The following is a 25131-nucleotide window of genomic DNA, read 5'->3' as shown; positions in this document are numbered from 1 at the left end:
ATTTTATAGAGAAATCAATGTCTTGTTATATAAAAAAAAAGAATTTTTCTAATTTAGGTACTTCCATTTCCTTTTGTGTATTTCTCTCCAAACCATATACTCTTTTCAAAAACCTATATTCTTTCTTTGATTTCAAAAATTTATTAATGTAAAATCCTTCTCTATTTAGAAAATTAATATTCAAATTTATTTTATAGAAAAATCAACCTCTTGTTTTTGAAAAAAGAAATTTTCTAATTTAAATACTTCCGTTTCCTTTTCTACAAGTGGGAAAAATCTAACCAGAAAATATCATTTCTTGGCATTTCCCTCCAAACCATATGCTCTTTTCAAAAACCTATATTCTTTATTTGATTTCAAAAATTTATTAATGTAAAATCCTTCTCTATTTAGAAAATTAATATTCAAATTTATTTTATAAAAAAAACAACCTCTTGTTTTTGGAAAAAGAAATTTTCTAATTTAAATACTTCCATTTCCTTCTTTGTGAGTGGAAAAAAACTAACCAGAAAATAAGATTTAATAGCATCAATACTCATAACCTTACAACTTACCTTTGAGATTGAGAATTTTGATCATCACTATTATTATTCATTTAACCTATAAAATCTAAGTAACCCATAAATTTTTTAATTTTTATGTTTTTAGCGGAGTTGTCTATAATGCGACTTTTTAGAGATTCCGGTGACGGAATCCGGCGGAAGAAATTGAGGTTAAATCTTGATTTCTTGCAGTTAAAATGGTTTTTTAACTGCATATTTGGATTCAGCACCCTCGAAAACCCCTGGGACGCTTTCATTGTGCAGAAACTAGCTATCAAACTTCGATTCCAATAAATTCCTGACGGATTTCGACCGGAAAAACCCACCAGAAAAGCTTTCAAAAAGTCGCGTTATAGACTACACCAGCGATTTTTTACAATTTTTTATGTTTTTCGCTGGGTGCATGCTATACCGCAGCGATTTCTATTTTTCTATTCGTGTACACCATACAACAGCAATCTATTTGTGTTTAGCTAATGAACAATTTACCGGAGGAATCTTTTGTCTTTCTCTAATGCGATACCACAACAATTTTTGTTTTTCTCTTGTGCATGCCATACTATAACAATTTTTGTTTTACTCTGCAGCGTGCCATATGGCAACAATTTTTGTTTTACTCTGCAGCGTGCCATATGGCAACAATTTTTGTTTTCCTCTGCAGCATGCCATACGGCAGCGACTTATTTGTGCTTTAGCGAATAAACTATTTGTGGCCATTAACTATGCCACGAACCATACATCCGCCCAAATCGTTAACCACCTACACTACGAATTTTATCGAACTATTCGGTATTCGAATCGTACGGACGAATTTTCGTACTTTTAACCGTATTTGGTAACTATGGTGCAGATAGTGAAGAAAAGCCACCCAGATAATACGCAGAGTTCATAACGAACGGTTATTTTTACTCGCCTCCACCGTAATTAGGAAACGAAGAAACAAACGGGCGAGGATAACGTAACGAACTCCCCAATATAAATGTGCACACATGTCAGATATAAATGTGAACATATGTGGCGCACATATATCAGACGTAAATGTACACATGTCACTTGCAAATGAAAAAGGTAACAATGTTGTTCCGAGGCGGCAACGGTGCAAAGTGAAAAAGTACCGTCTTATCTATATTATCTGTTCATTGTGTCAATCTGATTGAAATAATTGCAGAATAGTTTGGCCGAGTTTGAGTACTGACTGCTCTGTCACTTACTCATTTAAATCTGCAAATTCCTACTACACGTTTCAGCCTAGATAGTGCCCATAATCACACCGACTTTGCTTCTCCAATAGTCGCTACAGGAGGAGTTGTTCTGACCTTTCAGCAATTCCACCATCTATTTCATCTTGGGAAACTCATCAAAAGGTAGGCGAATCGAAATCATATTTGTTGAATGTGAGATTATATCTGAGAAAGAAAATGTCATATTTTTCAGAGATTGTATTAAATTACATCCACAATGTGCATGTGATACAGAATACATTAGGGCAAAAATAAATTGAAGATTTGTATGAAAATTCAAAGAGTAGGCTTAACAGTATTTTAGACGAGCTGAGTTTAAAAAGGAATTTCTCTTGTTTTTTCTTTTTTTAATTAAATTTTATAATATAGATCTACATGTCAGAGTTCCAAGGGTATAGCTTCTCCAAGTGCCACAGGTTTTGAGGGTTTTTTTTTTTTGGTCTGAAACAACCCAGTAACTTGAAAAATCCTCGAATGGCCTGCATATATGACTTCTGTGACTTTTTTTTACTTCTCCAGCTTATGGGCACAATGAAAATTTCCAATATCTTATTAATAACTGTATAGATCTACATTTCAGAGTTCTCAGGGTTTAATATTTCTAAGTGCCAGAGTTTTCCAGGGTTTTTGGTTTGTGAAACAACCCAGTATCTTGAAAAATGCTCGAATGGTCTATATGTATGGCTTTTGTGAATTTTTTTTAGTTGTCCAGGTTTCGGCCACAATGAAATTTTCTAGGTTGTTTTGAATATAACCAGTTCTGTGTATGATAAAAATGATTCTAAACCATCTATTTTCTGGTCAAGGTCAAGGCAAAACATGGGATAGAAATTTGAGATGCCTGGTATGGGTTCACCTCTCAGAGTTCCTACGGCATAGTTCCTCCATGCTCTACTAGTTTCCGAGGCTTTTGAAATGATTCAGAACCTTACAATTTCCTGAAACGGCTTGAATCGACGCCATCCGTAAATTTTCTTTACTTAATTGGATTCGGGGGACAGTGAGCTTTTCTGGGGACACGCTCTAGGTATTTTCAGGGCCTTTGAAGTGACAAAAAACCTTGAAAACTCGTTTGGATCTACGAATCTTCGCCTAATGTGAATTTTTTCCTTCATCTGCTTCCAATGAGAATGAATTTTCCTGAACAGTTTTGGATAACCCATATAATATGCCCTCCACCACCGGTGTCTTAGTTACCCATATAAGATGCCCTTCACTCCCGGGTTTCTTAGTTTTCATACTGTACTGAATCCTTTTTCTTTTTCCATGGCTTTTTTTTCAACTTCAATCCACCGTGTATCATGTGGAAAAGCATCGATATATTGTTAATTTGTTTGACCAGGCTAAATTGAAGATATTCCCTCTTTTCTTAGAAAAATTCTTCATTGCCAAAATGCCGTCGAAGTCTAATTTCTTAATCAGTTAAACGTGTTACATTTCACTTTCTTCTAATAGCGTTGTGAATTTGTCCATGTGATCTGCAGGGCTTCTTGTGATTCCAGACATTTTGGAAAGATTCGAAGCTGTTTCAATGAATGGAAATGAGGGGATGTATCTCTGGGAGGAAATGAATGGTTTAGGAGAATATCTTCTTCAGCAACTTAAAGAAGCCACGCTGTTGAGAGTGGAAGCTTCTATAATGTGTTGCTCTCAGATTGACTCTTTCAAATTTATTTTCCAGGTGGGAGTACAGAACACTCTATTTTTATTCTTATTTGCAAAGAAAAGTGTACTTTAATGATATGTATGATGTAAAGGTGCACCCAAATACCAGATGTCAGCAGCTTGTATGAATTGTTTAGAATTATGGGAAAAAGAGGTAGAATTATAAACATTGTTGAGACTTGATATTATAAGGTAAAAGGGTATTAAAGAAAATATAAAAGGGTTTATATACCTTGGTTTTATAATTATATTTGCTTGGGTTTATAATACCTAGGACTTCTATAATTAAACACAAGGGTTGTACTTTTAATAATAGTAGTAATATCTTTGTTAGATATTTCTTTTTATTATAGTAGTTGTTAGCACTCCAAGAAGCTCTCCTATGTTGTAACTCGGAGATGCCTGGAAACATATAAATCTTTAAATCGTTCTTTGAACTATTGGAATGGATTGGGGTTTGGATCAAGTTAGATGACTGTTTCAACTATATTTTCACTCAAAACATGCATGAACACCCTCAGCTTGACAAGGCTTTCAACCACTAATGCTCAATAGTTTATAGATTCAATGAATAGATGGAGAATCCTGACTGTACCAGCAGATACATACATAAACACATATGAATGGCTAGCTACAGAAAGTAAATGAAGCTTACAATTCTAATTTATCAACATAGAGATAAGATGACAGTTATCTGGCATTCGACAGAGAAGAAAACATGAATAACCCATTCAAGTGCAAGCTTAGAACAGAGGGAAAGATGGCGATTGAACATATAACAGCAAAAGAAGCTTGTATTACTGGAATGAAGATGAGACGCTGAGAGGAGTAGAGTCTCCACAGTCTCCAAAAGTTGAACCTCTGATACTTCTAACTTTCAGCCATTTATAGGCTTTTTACAATTCTCGGGCTCTTTGAGGCTCGAGGTGTCTTAATTTATCCCCTCTGGCTTCTAACTGCTTGATGCCATGATTAGACAGACATGAGCCAGAGGTCTCTTTTTCTAACAACACAGTAACCAAATTCTGGTAATTTTGCCGCGCTGTCAGGTAGCTCGCTCGTGCCAGCGATGCTCCATGATCACTTTTGTTGGTTCGGCTGCATCGTGTTGTGGTTTTTTCCCTTTTCGACCATCTGTCTCCTGGCCTCTGTCCGCTCGAATCCCTCTTCTAGCGTTAGCAATCATTGCTAAACACTTCTAAGGATGGTGGCCACCTATACTGTAACGGAATGGGTCTTCGGGCCTTTGAAATCCTTTCGAATACCAAAAACGATTGTTTTCTGTTTTACACAGAGAAACGCTGCAACACTGTGAAATTCCGCCAAAACTCTGTTCATTCCAGACTTCAAAAGTCCTTAAATATGGTTTATTCCTCTATCGGGTCCGTCATTGCTATCGCAAGTCGCTTCGGCCTTGCTCCTTTGTTAGGCCGATAGGCCTTCCTGTGAAACAGACTTTCGTCGTCCTTTTCGTTCTCAGGTTGGCACCTGGCGTCCATATTTGGCGGGCATCTGTCGTGATTTCTGTTTATTCTCAGCGCCGAGAACTTCCTGCTTTTCCTGCTTTCCGTCGGTTTGGTAGCATCTGTCCTGATTTCTGCTTATTCGCAGCGCCGAGAACTTCCTGTTTGGTAGCATTATTGTTGGGTGGCATTATTGCTCAACACTCTCGAAAACCCAGTTATGCAGTTTGCGGTGCGCACATCTGTGGCTTGAAACCCCTGTTTTGCGATGCACGATCAACAAATTTGTGCTTTAGAAACCCTGTTCTGCGGTTTCCGTGCTTCCATGACCTTACAACTTCCTGCTTTTCCTGCTTTCTGTTCGTTTGGTAGCATCTGTCCTGATTTCTGTTTATTCACAGCGCCGAGAACTTCCTGTTTGGTAGCATTATTGCTGGGTGGCATTATTGCTCAACACTCTCGAAAACCCAATTATGCGGTCCCTGTTTTGCGGTGCACACATTCGTGGCTTGGAACCCCTGTTCTGCGATGCACGATCAACAAATTTGTGCTTTGGAAACCCTGTTCTGCGGTTTTCGTGCTTCCACGACCTTACCGACAGCCTTCTTGGATCAAACTTCATCGACAAACAGAAAGCCCTGTTTGACAATCTCACAAAGTACAGCAGTGTTTGAATAGCGTGTTCGTTATATGCAATGGCTGCTATTCAACATATGTTTAATGAAAGTGATTCCCTATAATGTGCAAAAATGCATAAGCACAGTGAGTACACCCGAATATAGGATATTAAAACAAAAAAAAAATTCTGCATTGTTTATAAAATAGTTAATATATCATGAATTATGCACAAGATTCACAAAAGAAGCACACTGCTTCCAAGTGATGGGTCTCACACTGCCTGCCCTAAGTGTGGGCACTTTATGTCGATGCCTCCAAGGCCTACTAATACGAACCACTTATAAAAAATTATTACAAAGCCATAAGGAGTCCAGTCAGCCTTTAAAAAGGGTCTGCAAAGGGTAAATTAAGTGAGCGAAATACATGGCAATTGCCTTGATTGAACCACATCTCTTAATGGGTAGGATCAGTATTAGGGATGGCTGGCAAATGTTCCTATTTCATTGATGTTTTGATGGTACTGTAAGACTATAAGGATCTTTGAGTCGCTTGAGGTACTTCCTAATTTGCACAATATGTACCTTGTCACTAATTTATATTCTAAAAAACTGTGGCTAAACCATAAGCGTAGGTTTACAAGAAATATATAGTTTTAGGCAAACATACCCTAGAGTGCACAGACAAGCATAAATTATCCAAAAAACATTGTGGAGGTCTATCCATGTCATTCTACTCTGAATTCTGCATGTGTGCTGCGTAAGACACTGACATACTAACAATACTATTAGACAAAACATGGTGTGAGCACACATTTTCAGAGAAAAGTTTGATTGTGCACACCTAAGGATAGGTAGGAGGCGAGGTCATTCAAAGCCCTTCCTTGCAGTCCATGAAATTACATGGGTTGGTAAGTCTAAAATTATATCGAAACTGCCCACATTCTTTCCCCTTGCACATCATACTCCATTTGCCTATTTGTAACTTTGTACAAAAAGAAAATGGGAATTGAATTACTCCTCTTTTTGCAGATCATTGCATTTAGATGGGTTGGTCATGCTGCAAATAAATAGAAACTGCCCATGATAGTTTGCAATCTGGCCATAGTTGTGTGACTGATAGAATCTGATTGTTGTTATTGTCTGGATGCTGTTTTCAGGGTGCTGTTTCTGACAAGAGGGAGGACCCAGATAGCTCTTGTTACAAACATGAGTTTGGCCCCAGATAGTTCTTCTATATGCCTGGACTGAAGGAATGTGTGAACTTTTAGGTTCAATAGCTATACATAGTGTTTGAATAGCGTGTTCGTTATATGCAATCGCTGCTATTCAACATATGTTTAATGAAAGTGATTCCCTATAATGTGCAAAAATGCACAAGCACAGTGAGTACACCCGAATATAGCATATTAAAAAAAAAAAAATTGTGCATTGTTCAGAAAATAGTTAATATATCATGAATTATGCACAAGATTCACAAAAGAATGACACTGCTTCCAAGTGATGGGTCTCACACTGCCTGCCCTAAGTGTGGGCACTTTATATCTATGCCTCCAAGGCCTACTAATATGAACCACTTATAAAAAATTATTCCAAAGCCATAAGGAGTCCAGTCAGCCTCTAAAAAGGGTCTGCAAAGGGTAAATTAAGTGAGCGAAATACATGGCAATTGCCTTGATTGAACCACGTCTCTTAATGTGTAGGATCAGTGTTAGGAATGGCTGGGAAATGTTCCTATTTCATTGATGTTTTGACGGTACTGTAAGACTATAAGGATCTTTGAGTCGCTTGAGGTACTTTTGAATTTGCACAATATGTACCTTGTCACTGAATCAAATAACAAGCATTTTGTTAATGTGGTCTACCTTGGGTGGTTAATATGAGAAGTTATTCTCCTCCCCGTGTAGGTTGTGCCCTTATTATTGTTTCACCATCAAAAGTTAGCCTTGTTAGATTAGATTCCGCATTCATATCACATCTTCTTTGACTAGAATTTTGTGTTGTGGTGAAACTGATGAATTGCAGGTACTCCTATCACGGGAAAAAGAAGCCTCCTGTTAATATTATGGAGACATCCAAATTGGCTCAATAATTATGTTTAAAAAAGCAGCTTGCATAGTGCTCCAAAACTCCTCGTAAGGCCCACCATTTGAAATCACTCTCTTTTACTTTTTCCCTTCTAAACACTTTTTGCATTAAAAGAAGGAAAATGGAATCTTCATTAATTCATTTCTCATTTGTTTACATAAGGTCCATCCGAGTGGTTGAGCTTGAAGTTGTGATGCGCTCAGCAGCATTGATGAAAGACGCATCGACGCTACAACATGCACAGGCAGGTTCATCCCAATTTAGCTCTTTGTCAGCTGAAGATACCTTGCCCTTTGTAGTTACTCCACCAACTACGGCAACAACTACAACAATTCCATTCACGACACTCAACCCTTACCGAAAATATTGGTCAATCCAAGGTAGGGCATCTGCAAAAACATCATTGAAGGCGTACAACAATGTGCGAGACTCAGGAAAAGTTTTTGTATTTGACCTTATCAACCGTGATAAGGAAGAGATCCACCTTTCTGCATTTGCCGAACTGGCCGAATCTCTTTACAATCTAATTCAAGTTGGGCAACTATACATTGTTTCAAATGGCACAGTGAGAGAAGCAAATCCAAACTACAACCACCTCAAGAACAAATGGGAAATTTACTTGTTTGCTGCTTCCACTATCAATCCATGTCCCACAGATGATCCAACGTTTCCTTACCAGAGCTTTCACTTCAAGACTATTGCTGAAATAAAAAGTGCAACTCCAAATACGAATGTGGATGTCATTGGTGTTGTTACCTCCACTTCACCTGCATCAACAATTCGACGAAAAGATGGAAGTGAAACATTAAGGAAAACACTCATATTAAAGGACAAGTCGGGTTTTAGCATTGATGTAACATTATGGGGAGACCATTGTGACTATATAGGACAAAATCTTTCTGAATTCTACTCTTTCGACAACCCACCAATCCTTGCAATCAAAGGAGGTCGCGTATCTGAATTTAATGGCACCACAATAGGGACGATACCAACAAGCACTCTCACAATAAATCCACAAGTTGAAGAAACTCACCAACTACATGCATGGTTCCGTGAAACAGGCTATAGCTCTTCTTCTCCATCTTTGAGTAGAAACTATGGTGTTGCTTCGAAACGTGCCCTACCACGAAAGACGTTTCATGAAATTGCTGGCATGCAGCCCTCTGATAAAGCAATCTGGGTTTCAGTTCGAGCAACAATTACTGCTCTTCATATGGACGACTTCTACTTTCTAGCATGTCCATTAGATTTCAATGGAAAACAATGCATGAAGAAGGTTGTGGAGCATTCTAACAATCTTTGGCATTGTACAAAATGTAATGGTGACTTCCCAGAATGTGACTACCATTACAAACTTAAAATTGAGCTACATGACCACACCGGGAATCTACAGAACGTCACAGTTTTCAATGATGCAGGGAACGAGCTCATGGGCATCACGGCAAAAGACCTGTTCCTGCTTTCTATCGAACCAACTGATCTGCAGGAAATTTGTGGCCGAATTTCAGGGCACCGCTTCCAGCTAACACTTTCCATTAAAGCAGATTACTTCAACGGTGTTCAACGCTTGCAACCAATACTGATCAATTCAGAAGAAATTCAATATGCCTCTGCATGCAAGGAAGCACTCACTGACATTCAAGCAATGTCCACTTCAAAACGACCTATTGTTCGCCGCCTTTGAGCTGTTTCTTAGGGTTTCTTCTACCATGCTTGTTTGTACATAAACAAACATTTCCACACAACTAATTGTCTCATCTTGTTGTAAATTACACACCCATGTTATTATGATGAAACCTATAGCTTTCACTGCAAATACTCTCTTCCAGTCATTCCAAAATATGTATGTTTGCCATTTACATTTTACATAATATAGATATCAACATTTGTAAAGAGTTACTACATATGTTTCTCGTTCGTTGTCTACATGCTATACATTGATCTCTTGCTTGCTAAGCTATTCATTTTATCGCTCAAACATGCCAAACAAAAAAAAAATTGAAGAAGAAGGAACGAAATATTTTTAATCTTGTTTCTCTCCTCTCAATGATAGATGCCGAAATAAAATATGATTTCATAGCATTCCTAATTGCATGTTTTTCCTTCTACCTAATCTACCTACCTTCGCCGATGTTGAAGTAAAAAAATATTATTTCTATGTTCAAAATATAATGTTTTAATTTCACAATGGATTTACACCCAGTAAAATGAGATTCCAAACATGCACTACTTGTTTACGAAAACTAACAATTATTACTTGTACTTGTTTAGATATGCCAACAGACAATCAAATTGCGGCCAAAAACAAGCGGCGGCGTATTCTTTATGCACAACAAAAGGATCGAATAAATGCACGCCGTCGACTACTTTATGAAAACCACAACAACCCTACTACTTCCTCTACATCCCTTCCCACCTCAAATGCTCTCCCACCTATACAAACCAACCCACCGCACATTCATCAAATCGAATATAACCCTCCCCTTAATGAAGAACACCGTCGCTTTCGAGAAAGGATTGATGGACTTTCTACCTTGCATGTTTGCACAATATGCAAGGAAGCATACCCAGGAATGAAAACAAAGCTTTTCCACGGTAGACTCTCTTGTTTTCGTTGTGCATCATCTAAATCTACCAATCGTTTTTCTGAACTAAACAACATGGTCCCTGGAGAACAACCCTATGTCCTTTACCAATTAACACAAGTCGAAGAAATGCTCATCGCACGTGTCAACCCCATTCTACAAGTCACTCATTCCCGTGGTGGTCAATACAAATATAGTGGCCATACAATTAGCTTCCCTCAAGACATCACCACTATTGCCAAATACTTACCTCGAATGTTGTCTGACTTAGACATCCTCATTGTGAAAAGGCAAAATCCAACTGAAAAGGCTTACAAATTCTTCGTTTGCAAATCACGTGTCCTTGCAGCCCTTGAATACAAAATAAAATATGACCTTTACTACCGTGATGTTCAATTCAATTCATCTGCAATTTCTGCGTTGCCAGATCACCCTACAGACATTTCTTCTCTTCTCCACATTGTAACCACCTCCTCTTTTGAAACCCATCAAACCACTACCGATTCTACTTATAATCCTGATGTCATGCTACCTCCATTAGAAATCCAACCCTCTTCTTTCATTCCAGTACTCCCAAATTCATGTACTGAGCGTGAACACATTTGTAACTATTTGCACTTGACCCATTCAAATTCAACAAGCTCTATCGATTGGCCCCCAATATCTTTAATTGCTATAAATGAATACAACACCATCGGCCTCTTTGCCATGGCATTCCCCACACTCTTCCCTACAGGCACCGCAATGATCATGCAACCAAGACTTACAAAAGTTGAAATGCATGAATATGCTTTACACTTGCTGCACTACCATGATAACCGCTTTGGCCAACACCCAAGATTCCGCTACTATCTTTATAACATTCTAATGCGCCACCGTCGCCAAGCAACAGCTAGTGTTTTCGTGAAGAAGTACATTGAGAACAACTTGCCAACAACGGTTTCAGACCTACGCCAGTGTCTTCATGACTCTCCAGATTCAAGATTACCAAGAGCAAATAATGCGGTTTGGTTCAGCTCTACGAGGAACACGGTCTTTCTGGAACAAATGACGATCTGAGCTGACTGACATGATCACGCAAATAGGAAGCCCAACATTCTTCTTCACTCTCAGCACAGCTGATACTAAATGGCATGACTTGCACACGATCATGCCCACCAGTGTTCCTTCCAATTCAGTCAACCCCTTCCAATGGCAAATCCAAAACATAATCAAAAACTCACATCTAACAACCCAATATATGCATTGTAGATTTACAATTTTCCTTGAAGAAATCCTGCAAAAAGGCCTCCATGCAACCGACTACTGGTGCAGGTATTATTTACTAGCCATTTCCCTCTACATTAATTTTATACATTGCATATATATGTATTAACCAAATGTAACCTTCATATTATATTCAGATACGAATGGCAACATAGAGGATCCGCACACATTCATGGTTTCCTCTGGCTACAAAATGCACCAGATATGGACACACTTGATTGGGACAATGCATTAGAAGTTGCTAATGCACAGAAATTTTTTGACCACTACGTAACTGCTTGGAATCCACGTCAGGAAGAACACCGAAATATTCCGCTTCACCAGTCAACAATTCATAGCCCGTGTCTCCTTGACACAGCAGCAATATTCGCGTCCAATCAGTTTGAAGACTATACAGAGCTCGTCAACTGCGTTCAACGTCATACAAAGTGTCATGAATCTTCTTGTCTTCGTAAGAAAGACAATGTGCTTAGCTGCCGATATGGAGTACCGTGGGAATGGAAGTCCACTTCTTCACTTTTCATTGATGATAAATGTCATAAAACCTATGTCCCAGCTCGCAATGATGAAAGATTGAATATTCACAATGCCGATCTACTCTCTATTTGGAGAGCAAATGTTGATTGCCAACCAGTCCTTTCTCGCCATGCTGTATTGAAATAGATTTCAAAGTATGCAACAAAAGCAGAGACAAGATCTGAGAGCTACCGTCAAATGCTATCACGGCTATCACAAAGTGCCCTTCCAGAAGCACCTATTGGTGCTGTCATCCGAAAACTCCTTACAGAAACCATTGCAGATAGAGACATTGGTGCACAAGAAATATGCCATATGTTACAAAAGCTACCTCTCTCTCTTTGCAGTCGTACATTCCGTTCTTTGAATGTCAACAGGGCTGTTTTCAAACGTGTTTCACAAGATACTGAAAATCCTGGTTCGACACCAAACTTTATCGTTGCATATATGAACAGGCCTGCCTCACTAGAACCCCTGCCCCTCCTTGAAGCTGCCCGCTCGTGGTCATATTCTACCCAGCGGAGAAACAACCAATGGAAACACATATTCCCCCCAATGATTGTACATGTCTTGCCCCGTTACAATGTCATTCCTTCCTCTGCTTCCCCTTCTTATGCCACCTTCTGCTGGAGTGAATTACTCTTGTATTTCCCCTTCCGAACACTCCCTGATGATATTGGTTCAACTTATGCAGAAATTATTGCACACTGGGAACAAAAAAAGGGTACATATACACCATGGCATGTCCATCGAGAAATCGAGAACCCACAAAGCCCACCTACTGAAGATCAAACTACCCCACACACCCCCCTGATTCCATGCAGATGAATGAATGGCAAATCCTCTCTCAACTACACCCAGGTTACAATATTGCAATTGATGACCTCGACATGATTGGCTACTGCGACTTCGATGTCAACCACAATTGGTCACAAAATACTCTCCCTCCCCCTTTGCAAGAAACTGCCATAAACTTCATTGAATTCAACCGCTCAACCATTCAAAACCAACATCATTCTTTTTCCAACCTTCCCCATGATCATACATTATCCCCTACCCAAAACATAGCTTTTACCGCTGTTTTTTTGCACTTCAAAACCCCTTCGCCAAAACGCCCACGCAAAATCATCATACAAGGAACAACTGGCACAGGAAAATCCCATTTGATTAAATGTCTGCACCAAGCATTTGTGGAAAACTCACCAGCAAACAAAAACCTTTATTGTTACTTGCACCAACCAGCGTTGCAGCTTTCAACATAAATGCCCTCACAATTCACTCTGCCCTTCGTATCCCTATCCAGACAATGCATCCTCTCGAAGGCCAACCTTCGACCGCTCCTACACCTGCAAGAGCAACTCCGTCATGTAGAATACATCCTCATTGATGAAATGAGCTTTATTGGTCCAAAAATGCTTTCTCGCATTGACGATCGTCTAAGAGAGGCATTCCCTCTTCATCGGAATGCACCATTTGGTAATCGCTCAATTATTCTTGTCGGAGATTTAGGCCAACTATCACCTGTAAAAGACATTCCTTTATAGGCTGGGACATCACGTGGCATTGCACTTTGGCGCAGCTTCGACATATTCATAACACTTTCAACCGTTTTCCGTCAACAAGGAGTTAGCCCGTCTTAGGTTGCTTTCCGGCAAATACTTGCAAATCTTAGGAATGGAATATCTACACTTGAAGATTGGCAACACCTAATGTCAAGAACAAGTTCGTCTCTTACACATGAAGAGAAATGCACATTCGAAGAATCCATGCACCTATTCGCAACAAACAACGCAGTTGTCTTGCATAATAAGAAAATGCTTAAAAAATTGAACATCCCAGTAGCGCTTTGCTCTGCGGAACAACAAAGGCAGAAAACTCCTGCTAGAACAGAAGATGAGCATCTGCCTGCAAAGGTGCTCTTATGCAATGAACAAAAAGTTATGCTCACTAGCAACTTATGGGTACATGCAGGCCTCGTCAATGGCACACTTGGGAAGGTCATCTCAATATTTTATTCAATTGGCTCAAAGCCCCTAGCATTACCATCCTCTGTGGTTGTTGACTTTAGACAATACAGAGGAACATCGTGGGACATTTCACACCCAACATATGTACCCATTTCTCCCATCACAAGGGGTACACGCCGTCAGATACCACTTCAAATGGCATGGGCTTTAACGATACACAAGTCACAAGGAATGACATTAGATAAAGCAACAGTGGACATCGGCACCAGAGAACGCCAAGGGCTAACATTCACTGCAATTTCAAGAGTGTGGTCACTAGCAGACATACACATCAATCCAGCATTCCCGTTCTCACGCATTGCACAAATGCACAAGAATCCATATCTTAAGCGTAGACAGCAAGAGGAATCATTCCTTGCATCAAAATCTATTCAGGATAATACACTTTAGCCAATCGTACAACCTGTCTTCCAGAATTACCCACATGGTAAACACCACTCACTACATAACCAAGTTTCACATAGATTTGCTTGCTATTACATTTAGTTTCATATGATTTTATACTCGTTTGGAATCATTTAATTTATTTTGAATATTCAAACAAAATCGTCAAACATATTCAATGTCACTTACAATCTGTCCTTTTTGGATGGCAACAGGTATGGATACATGCATACATGCTACCTACGAAGGTTGTATGAGTGTTGCGAAGAAATTCAGCAACAGAAACTTATGTTACAAGATATGCAGACAAGGATCTTGCCACAACAATCATTGCCACTTTACCGTTTGCGCCCAGCCATTAAGTTGTTAAAGAAAATAAGGAAAATACTTAAGATAACAATTCACATCCATGAAAGGGATGCACACAGGCAAATGCGCCATCATGCTACCTACGAAGGTTGTATGAGTGTTGCGAAAAAATTCAGCAACAGGAACTTACGTTACAAGATATGCAGACAAGGATCTTGCCACAACAATCATTGCCACTTTACCGTTTGCGTCCAACCATTAAGTTGTTAAAGAAAATAAGGAAAATACTTAAGATAACAATTCACATCCATGAAAGGGATGCACACAAGCAAATGTGCCATCAATTGCAGGAACAACTCGCACAATATGGCACCACAATAAACGCTAACTGGTGTTGCCGATGCCATGGCCCATCATGCATATATGATTAGCTGCTCATTCTCAATTACATCTCTATATGATAGAATGCTTTTATTGTACATATGTTTAGAGGCCAATGAATACTTTCATTGTATATATGTTTAGTTATAACTTACCAAACACATCTCTATGTGTAGAGTGACTTTTCTCTGTTGACTTTAGGGTTTTTAGATTATTATGGATGTTGAGCATTTTAGCTCTGGCTGGAACAAAACTCTGTTGTTTTCTTCTCGTTTTTGTTAAGATCCATTTATGCAATTCATGGAATTACAGTGTTTAAATTTCTCTTCATAATTTACAGTGGTTATATTCTCCACTGAGTTTTGTATGGCTGTGAATGTAATCAGTAAATAGGTTGGGCGTTATCCTTTTCCTGTACTGTTGGTTTAACAGGTTACTTGTAGTATACATATATGCATTTTGGTATTTTATGGCTAAACACTTGGTTTGAAATAGTTCTGCAATCAAATCTTGCATGTTGGGCATGTAAATAATTCCATTTTTGAAATCACAAAGGATGATCCAGTTTTATGTTGCCTTCCCATGTCATGACTGGCTGCTTCATCATCCCCAAGAATTTTTAGCAGATGGCAATGCATCTCAATGTGCTCTGGGAATCTTGTCTGTGCAACGAATATGCATACAGTTTTTAGACTAGATCAAGAGCCTACTACAGACCAATACCCTACTTTTACGTTGTACCATTTTAGTTTACACATGCATTAATCGTAATAACTATGGTGTACCTTGTGTCAAACTCTTAAACTTGTTTCCAGAAGTGGAGCCCAGAAAAACTCCACAGAAGCCTCATAATCCTTTTAAGAAAAAGAAGATTGTAAGACTTCATTACTCACCATATAATCAAATGCACAACTATCCATGGAAACTACATTTATCAGCTTACCAAGGCCTTGAATATTGAAGCTTGTTGACTAACAGTTTTCTTATTGCTAGGAAACACTGCTTGAAGCATGCAGACCATGGATTCCCATTGGTTTTGACTTATTGAGTCTCCAACAAACATATTGCTAGGAAACATTGCTTGAAGCATGCAGACCATGGATTCCCATTGGTTTTGACTTATTGAGTCTCCAACAAACATTAATCGCTTTCCTCTTAACCGCTCTAGCAGATTTTTGGCATTGAAAGTGAAACACCATATACAGAAAAGTCCAAATCCTTTTATTCTCATATACAATATCACCCTGTATTTTATCCATTTATTTTCATATGTTCTACCAAGTTTCTGGGACGTCAGGACATGGATATGTCTGGGGGACATGTGGCGATTCCCTCAAAATTTAGGAAACTCACGGGTGGTATCGGAGTGCCTGAAATAGGTTTCTCATCCCAGATACTAAATATATGAAAAATTAAATTATTCAATTGATAAAATATAAAAACAACAGAGCACCATTGTATTAAGTTATCAATCACCATGGCAAAGCCATTGACAACATCCTTTATGAGAAGTCTTTTGGAGTGTCTGGTAGAGTTATTTATCAGAAGCCTTTTCTTTTCGTGAGTGAAAATGTTTTAACTTCTATATACCGTCCTAGACAAAGTAGATGTTTAGTAATGAATGCGTAGTCATTATTTGGACCTGTGAACTTTATTTTATTTGAAGTATTCAAGTAGATGTTTAGTAATGAATGCGTAGTCATTATTTGGACCTGTGAACTTTATTTTATTTGAAGTATTCAATTGGTTAGTATGAATGCGTAGTCATTCTTTGGATGGGTGAACTTTATTTTATTGGAAGTATTCATATTCCTTTTATAGGTTCTTAGACCATAGTATGTGTTGGGCTGCGTTTTTATTTTTAGATATTGTAGTTTGTGTCTGATGGATGCACTTAAACACTATGTTGTTGGAAGTTCTATTTTGGTATAAGCACATTCAGGACATATTAATTCATTCAAAATTCCATTACGGGATTAAATATTTTAGTATTTATATGCCAAAGAGAACTCAGGTAGAAGGGCAGTAGGAACTGTAGTCAGCATTAGTGTTGATAATATCGTTGAAATATCGGCGATATTCGCAAATATCGCGATATTTTCCCTGAGCCGAAATATCGCCCCCGAAAAATCGCGATATTTTCATGTTTTGAATTTCGCGCGAGAATTCCGAAATTTCGGCGATATTTTAGTAAATATCGCGAGACGAGGGTAAATATCGCCGGTTAGGTTGTATCGACTTATAAAATGGTTTTTGAGTTTTCGATGCCCGTCATTTTGTTTTCGTGCGAGCTGGAGAGTGAGACGGAACCGGTCGGTGCTGCGAAGGAGGGTTTACCGTTTGGCTGCCAAGAAAACTTAAAAGGTATGAATCATTGAATCCGACATCGTCTTCACACTCTTCAGTGCCGCTGCGTTTACTGTATGGCAGTGTATATACAAACGCTGGTTTACAAACGCTGGTTTACAACTGTGTTTTATCATTTATGCTCTGTTCATGTTGCATATAGTTCAAACTTCATATTACATAACTTCATACCACGCTGTCTGTGGCCCTAGTACCTACAGTCTCTGCAATCCGCTACCATATGCGTTTAAAAATTAATACTACCAGTTTTCGTTTTAATCACCGCTACCACTATATAACCGTCAGGAATCCACGAAGACTGTAATCGTTGTCTTTAATAAATAATGTAGGGTGGTATGATAATTTAGTGACTATGGGAAATTGTGTAGTAACTCGTTTGTATGGGGCAGTACTTTCTATTTCCATACACAAGGTGACAGCTTATTGGTGTGAATGGGTTCTGTTACCCCTCATATTATCTGAGGCCTTATACCTGCGATTTTCATCACAGTGTCATAGTTGTGAATCTTTATGCCATTTAGAGTCTAGACTAATTTTAAATGTTTTTATTTTTTATTTTTATTTTGTGTATTTTTAATGTTTTTAGTTTTTTAAATGCACTGAAATCAAGAAAGATATACAGTTTCTCTACTAAAAACATAATTACAGCAAGCTATCCTTGCTGTGATTTAACGTATAACTGAATTAAGCAGTGTTGAACAAGACCTTGACAAGTCTGGGCAGCAAGGACTGACAGTTAAACAAATTAAGTTTTAACTTTTAACTGTCATTTTCTTAAGAATTTTATATATTAAAAAAACAAGGGTTATATATTACTTAATAACTTATTAAGTTACTAATTCCAAATTTTTTTTGGTGCTGTAGGTTTCCTTTTGAGTTAGCCCACTACAAAATACAAATATGCCAAAAAACTTGGACCCATTTTGGGAGTATGGGATCCCTGATGGTGGGACAAATCGTGCATATCTTGCATGCAAATTGTGTGGGACCAAGATGACAGGTGGGGTTACACCACTGAAATACCATCTTGCTAGACTCACTGGACATGATGTTGGCATTTGTGAAGTTTCTAGTCCGGAGCTTATACGAAAAGCTCTTGAGGCAATTGAAGAAAAGGACAGAAAGAAGGAAGAGGCGGAAAGAAACAAAGCTGAACATGCAGGTAGATCTTTCGGGATATCTTCTCCTGATTTTGATGTTGAGGGTAGTGGCCCTACTGGCCCTAGTGGGAGGGGCTCCACAACTGGCACACCATCACATGCTAGCGCTACTGCTAGTGTGAATGCGAGGTCATCATTTTTTGTTCCACGAACAGGAGCTGGAGCACAACCTGGCATAAAATCGCTTTATAAAAAAAAGGAGAAGCAAGAAGCAGATAGAGTCATGGGGAGGTGTATTTTTTGGAGCGACTTACCTCTCAGCATCACAAAAACCAATCCATTTTGGCAACCAATGTGTGATGCTATTGCTGTTGTGGGCCCAGGGTACAAAAGTGCCACATATGAGGAGTTGCGGGGGCCAATTCTTCAAGCAGAAAAACAGGACATCAACTCTAGATTGGCGGAGTTGAAAAAGACATGGGAAGTCACTGGATGCACAGTGATGTTTGATGGTTGGACAGATAGGAAGGGTAGGACCCTTCTAAATTTCTTGGTTCATTGTCCTAAAGGTACCATGTTTATTAAATCGTTGGATGCATCAGAACATATCAAAGATGCAACAACGATATGTGAGTTGTTAGATGGGTTCATTCGGGAGATTGGTGTTCAGAATGTGGTGCAAGTCATAACAGACAATGCAGCTAATTATGTGTCTGCCGGCAGAATGCTTATGGAGAGGCATCCCACATTGTTCTGGACTCCATGTGCAGCGCATTGTCTTGATTTGTTGCTTGAGGATATGGGGAAACTCTCCTTCATCAAGGAGGCAGTTGATATGGCTAGGAGCATCCCCAAGTTTATTTATAACCATGCTTTTGTTCTTAGCCTTATGAGGAGGTTCACTAGAAACAAGGAGTTGCGGCGTCCTGCCATCACACGTTTTGCCACAACCTTTATTACTCTTCAGTCTTTGCTTCGATGTCAGTTCGAGTTGAAGCAAATGTTTGTGTCTGATGATTGGCGTAATTGTAGATACAGCAGGAGACCTGATGGGAGAGCCATTGCAAAAATGGTGTACTCTGAGACATTTTGGCGTGGAGTACAAGAAGCATGTGCAGTTAGCGAACCTATAGTAAAGGTTCTTAGATTGGTGGATGGAGAGAAGCCTGCAATGCCTTATTTGTATGAGGGCATGGATAGGGCCAAGGAGGCCATTCGTTCCTATTATGCAGACAAGGGTTCTGCTGGCCTTAATAGGCAGATGATGTTATGGGATGTGATCGATAGCTGGTGGACAGGGATGCTTCATCGACCCATTCATGCAGCAGCACTCTTCCTCAACCCTGCATTTGCATACAAATGCAACTTTGGTTTTGATGGCGAGGTGATGGAAGGGCTCCATTCCTGTATTCAGAGGATGGTACCTGATTCTGAGCTTCGTAGCAAAATCAAGCGCGAGGTACAGAGTTATCAGGATTGTGTTGGCCTATTTGGCTTTGATGATGCCATTAAGGAAAGGGCCCTCTTCATGCCACGTAAGTGACAAGTCATCACTCATTAGAAATTAGAAATTTGAATTTAATTATGTTTTAACTTTTAACTTTTAACTTTTAAGTTTTTGAATTTTTTATTTCATTATTTTGTTGTAGATCTTTGGTGGCGAAGCTATGGTGCAAGGGTACCAAATTTGCAAAAATTGGCTATACGAATCTTGAGTCAAACATGTAGCTCTTCAGGGTGTGAGCGCAATTGGAGTGTATTTGAGAAAATACACGCCAAAAAGCGCAACAGGTATAACTTTGAACTCAAGCCTTCAGTTGAGCAATTACACTTATTGTAATTTTTAATTTTTAATTTATGACCTTCAAGTGTCAAGAGTCAAGAGTCAAGACTCATTACTTTTTTTGACACTCTTACAGGTTGGAGTTCGCACGCCTCAACGATTTGGTGTATGTGCATTACAACATCCGACTTCGAGTGAGGCAAATAGAATCACCAGTGGATCCAGATGCCATTTCCTTAGACAATATTGATGTATTGTCTCCGTGGAGGGTGGAGTCTCAGGAGCCCATATTGGAGGAGTCACCTTCATGGTTAGAGCCAGTGGCAGATGATCCATTAGAGCAGGGGCAGCAAGAGGAGGACTCGGAGTCAGAGGAGCAGCAGCACTTAGAGGAGCAGGAGGAGCAGGAGGAGGAGGACATTGCGGGAGCATCAACATCAACACCATCTGCTATAGATATAGGAGAGCATAGCTCCATGCCTATCACTCATTATTTGACATTAGGTGCAGAGGCAGTGTCAGGGCCTTCTACTACTAGGGGCAGGGCTGGCAAACAGCCCATCATGTTTTCCCGTAAAAGGGGGAGAGGGCAGTAGATAGATAGCTGCTAGTTTTATTTGTTATGCTACATGTAACTCATGATGATGAGATACTTTTATTATTATATGTGATGTTATTTTGTATTGGTTCTCCACATTTGAGTCCTTGAATGGACAATTATCAGGGATTAGCACGATTTGGTATCGCCTTTGATATATCATTTCTATTTGACATCATATATATCAGTGTTTTCTTCATATTTATGTGCCAATGTGTTTATTTCATGTTGTTATTGCTTTATATGTTTAAAAATATGAAAAAAATGAATATATTATGCATTTTTTATGCTTGCTTTTGTTGTTTAAATTCTGAACATGAAGATGTTGCTTTAAAAATTAAAATAGTTTCTTGAGTGTTTGCTAGGCACTGTATAGTTATACTCATTTAATGCCAATTTTTTGTTTTTTTTGTGCCCTAGGTTTGAATTAGTTCACTACAAATGTCAAATATGCCAAAAGCCTTGGACCCATTTTGGGAGTATGGGGAGGCTGTTGGTGGGGCAAATCAGGCATATATATCATGCAACTTGTGTGGGACCAAGATGTCAGGAGGGATTACACGATTGAAATACCATCTGGCTAAACTCTCTGCATATGATGCAGATGTGATGCCTTGTATGGTTTCTAGTGCAGAGGTTATACAAAAAGCTCGTGAAGCAATTGCTGAACAAGACAGAAAGAAAGCTGGTAGGGAGAGGCCAATGGTCTTAGATAGATAGCTGCTAGTTTTATTTGTTTTGCAACTTTTGCTACATATAAGTTTATAACTCATGATGATGAAATACTTTTAAAGTTTTATATATGTGATGTTGTTTTGTTTGAGTCCTTGATTGGACAATTATCACTATCAGGGATCAGCAGGATATGTGATGTTATTTTGTTTGAGTCCTTGATTGGACAATTATCAGGGATCAGCAGGATTTGGTATCGCCTTTGAAGTTTGATGTATCATTTCTATTTGACATCATATATATCAATGCCTTCTTCATATTTATGTGCCAATGTGTTTAGTTCATGTTGTTATTGCTTTATATGTTTAGAAATCTGAAAAAAAATGAATATATTATGCATTTTTTATGCTTGCCGATATTTGCCGATATTTTGCCGATATTTTCGCCGATATTTCCGATAAGATATTTTCCGGACCCTCGCCGATATTTTCCCGATACCGATATTATCAACACTGGTCAGCATACGGACAAAGAAAACAATCATATGTAGGTAGAAGGGCAGTAGGAACTGTAGTCAGCATACGGACAAAGAAAACAATCATATGTAGGTAGAAGGGCAGTAGGAACTGTAGTCAGCATACGGACAAAGAAAACAATCATATGTCATTCAGGACATATTCATTCATCCAAAATTCCATCGCAGGATCAACGATTTCTGTGTCACAGAGAACTCAGTTTGGAGGGGAATAGGAACTTTAGTCATTGTAAGAATTAAAATGATTATATTGCATCCACTACAACTAAGATGATTGGGGTTGAGGTTGGGGCTTCATTTACCATTCTTACTCATTAGGTCTAAGCAGCTATTATCAAGGTCTCTATCAGATTGCTTTCAAAAGTGCATTTTTGAAAGAGAATCTTGGATCTGTCAAAGGAGGAGGTACAAAGCTAGATGGACCAACGCTAAGGGGATTCAAGGGTCCATACGCTAAGGGGATTCAAGGGTCCATACACAAGGGCACCCATTGGGTCCATCTTTATCTTAGAGGTATGTAGGGGATGGGTTCCCAATAGCAGTGATTAATGTAGAGGTTACAAAACTTGATGACACAAAAGAGCCAAACAACATCTTTCAATGGGCACAGGGAGGGGATCAGAATCTCCACTGGGGATGGACAGAGCACTTCGGCAAGGCTAAGGAGGTGGCCATTGAGGCCATAACAGAGATGGAAACACAACTAGAGTAAAAGTCTAGCCACCTCTCACGGAACTCCAACTCCACATTTCAATTTTACTTTATTCACAAAAATTTGTATGTACTTAGTAACAAGCTAAATATTTTTATTTGAATAATTATCTACAATGCAGAAATCTCTCCTTTCATTAACTAAAAGGATTGAACACCTATACTATATTCATCTAAAATGATTTGAAGTCATTAACATCTTCCCTAAATTACACATATAAACTGATAAGATTTAGAATCATGCATCCTTAGCAAGACAGCTGAAGATAATGTGCACTGATGAATTCCAAAACCTAAGCATATGTGTCCAGTCATCTCATGAAGCAAACGTCATGTCATATACCATGGCAGGCATGACGAATAATTAGGATGGCTATAAAATAAAAAATATTGCTGAGTAATGTTCAAAGGCTTTTATTAATTTCCCCGTCGTGACCAGACAGAAAGTGTATGTTCCATGACACATCCTCCAACTCCACCTCTCCCCCGAAAAATATAAAGTTTCAATAACATCAACTTGGTGAGTATGAGGCAGTCAAGAAGACTGATATATAGAATACAAAGGTTTGGGTCACAAAGAAAGCATATGCCCATTGACAAGTAATAATCTGTTAAACAAATATAAAGCATTACATTATAAAGTATTACATATAAAATTTAAATATAAAGCATTACATTATAAAGTATTACATATAAAATTTAGATACCAGTACACAACACTGCACTTGCCAGTTTAGAGCTCTAACTAGCTTTAATTTGTAACCTGCTACTGCCATGAGTCCCTTATTAGGTCACTATTAGGTCATTTAGGTAAATGGTTGGGGGGATTTGACAAAGCAAATATATGAATCTCAATTGCCGTTCTAAATGAGCAGTGAGACTTACTTTAATCTCTGAAAAGCCTTTGCTGTGAACAGGAAGAAAATCCATGTTTAATGCCCCTGAATTACATTAAATTTAAAACACCATCCACTATGAAAGACACACTTGCTAATTTTTAGCTCTAACTATTGCAGAGCAATACTGAAGAGCGCAGATGCTCGGGTATCATCACATAGTTACACGTTGCAGACGTTGCAGTCACTAGGGCAATACCAAATTTTAAACTATAATCAAAACTCCAACCAAAGAAAGTAATTGAAAAATTACAAAACCCAATCCTGCTTTCTTGCATAATCAATACTGAAATTTATAAATAGAAAATCCTGAGGATAACGTGCACATCCAATATCCAAATTTTGCATGATTCTCTGCAGATTAATCTCCTTCCATTAATGAGCCAAAGGAGTAATCCAAATTGGCAATGCAATATCACCCTGTTTTTTTGCATTTCATTTCCTTTTAGCATAAATGCAATGCAAAAGAGAACATACTTCTAGGTAGGCTAATTTGTTTGCATTTTTATTTGCAGGGTTTAATTTGATTTCTGAAATATTTTGGAATAGAAATGATTGAGGTAAAAAACTGATATTTTTTATTTTCGAATGGCGATTGCCAAGAGTTTCGCTGCTACATCTCAGTTCTAACAGCTTTGAAGGAAGCATTTCTAAAGATATTGGCAATGCTAGAAATTTATCTAACCTACAAATTGACTGTAACAGATTTTCAGGTAAGTTTCCATCTGAGATTGCCAAGGTAGGGCTTTTATCTGTTTTCAATGCTAGCAATAATAAATTTTCAGGAAGATAGAAATAGATTAGATAACGCGCGGTTATTCTAAAATATTAAATTACAATGTGGAAAAGCATATTACAATTACGTAATGTTTTAGTTGTAGTGTCAACCAGCAATGTAAGTGGTTTGTTTTAATATTTGCAAATCACAAATTTCTCCGCTTTTTATTTATCATGTAAAGCGGTGTAATTTATTTTTTATTTAAAAAATAAAGTGTGTTGCCAATAATCTATTGAGTTTTTAGTATGAACCTGTTTTAAACTTAATATATTGATTTGAATGGTTTGGTTTTGGTTTTTTTGTTTTAGTATCAAATGTGCTGGTACGGGATGGTCATCGTGGTTATTGCCTTGGTCACTAGCGAGCTTTGTATATGCTTGACTATCTGTAGAGGTTTCTTCCTTTTAATAATCCTATCGGCCTCTCTTTGTACGTTTTGGGACAATTGCTAGTATTTTAAAAATATGTTAAAAATCGTGAAATACCGTGAAAATTGGCTCCCTCCGGACTTCAAATATTATATATTTCCCTTCACAAACCCTTTCGGGTCTGGGTCTTATCGCATCGGCGCTGTTTCTTTGTATTTCGTTACATAACGAAATATGTGAAA

General features: G+C 38.4%; 1 protein-coding gene across 6 annotated transcripts in view; it reads left to right on the top strand.

The window, feature by feature from the left end:
* Positions 1 to 25131, top strand: part of LOC149216751 (uncharacterized) — a 261615-nt gene that overhangs the window by 199313 nt on the left and 37171 nt on the right. Inside the window, exons 1-2 of one of the 6 annotated variants that reach the window (XR_016251137.1) lie at positions 1705 to 1906; positions 3268 to 3464. The exons of 3 other annotated variants lie outside the window; for them this stretch is intronic. The gene's annotated coding sequence lies outside the window, so the exon portion shown is untranslated. Of the gene's footprint in view, positions 1 to 1704; positions 1907 to 3267; positions 3465 to 24238; positions 24457 to 25131 lie in introns of those variants that run through there. 2 more of the 6 variants (XR_016251138.1, XR_016251139.1) reach the window with 2 other exon arrangements.

The sequence above is a fragment of the Pinus tabuliformis genome, chromosome 1_1 (assembly GCF_031772625.1).
Source record: "Pinus tabuliformis cultivar Carrire ecotype Pingquan chromosome 1_1, CPIR1, whole genome shotgun sequence".
Taxonomy (NCBI): Eukaryota; Viridiplantae; Streptophyta; class Pinopsida; order Pinales; family Pinaceae; genus Pinus; species Pinus tabuliformis.
Note: the sequence above shows the minus strand (reverse complement) of the source record. Positions and strands in the feature narration are given on the sequence as shown.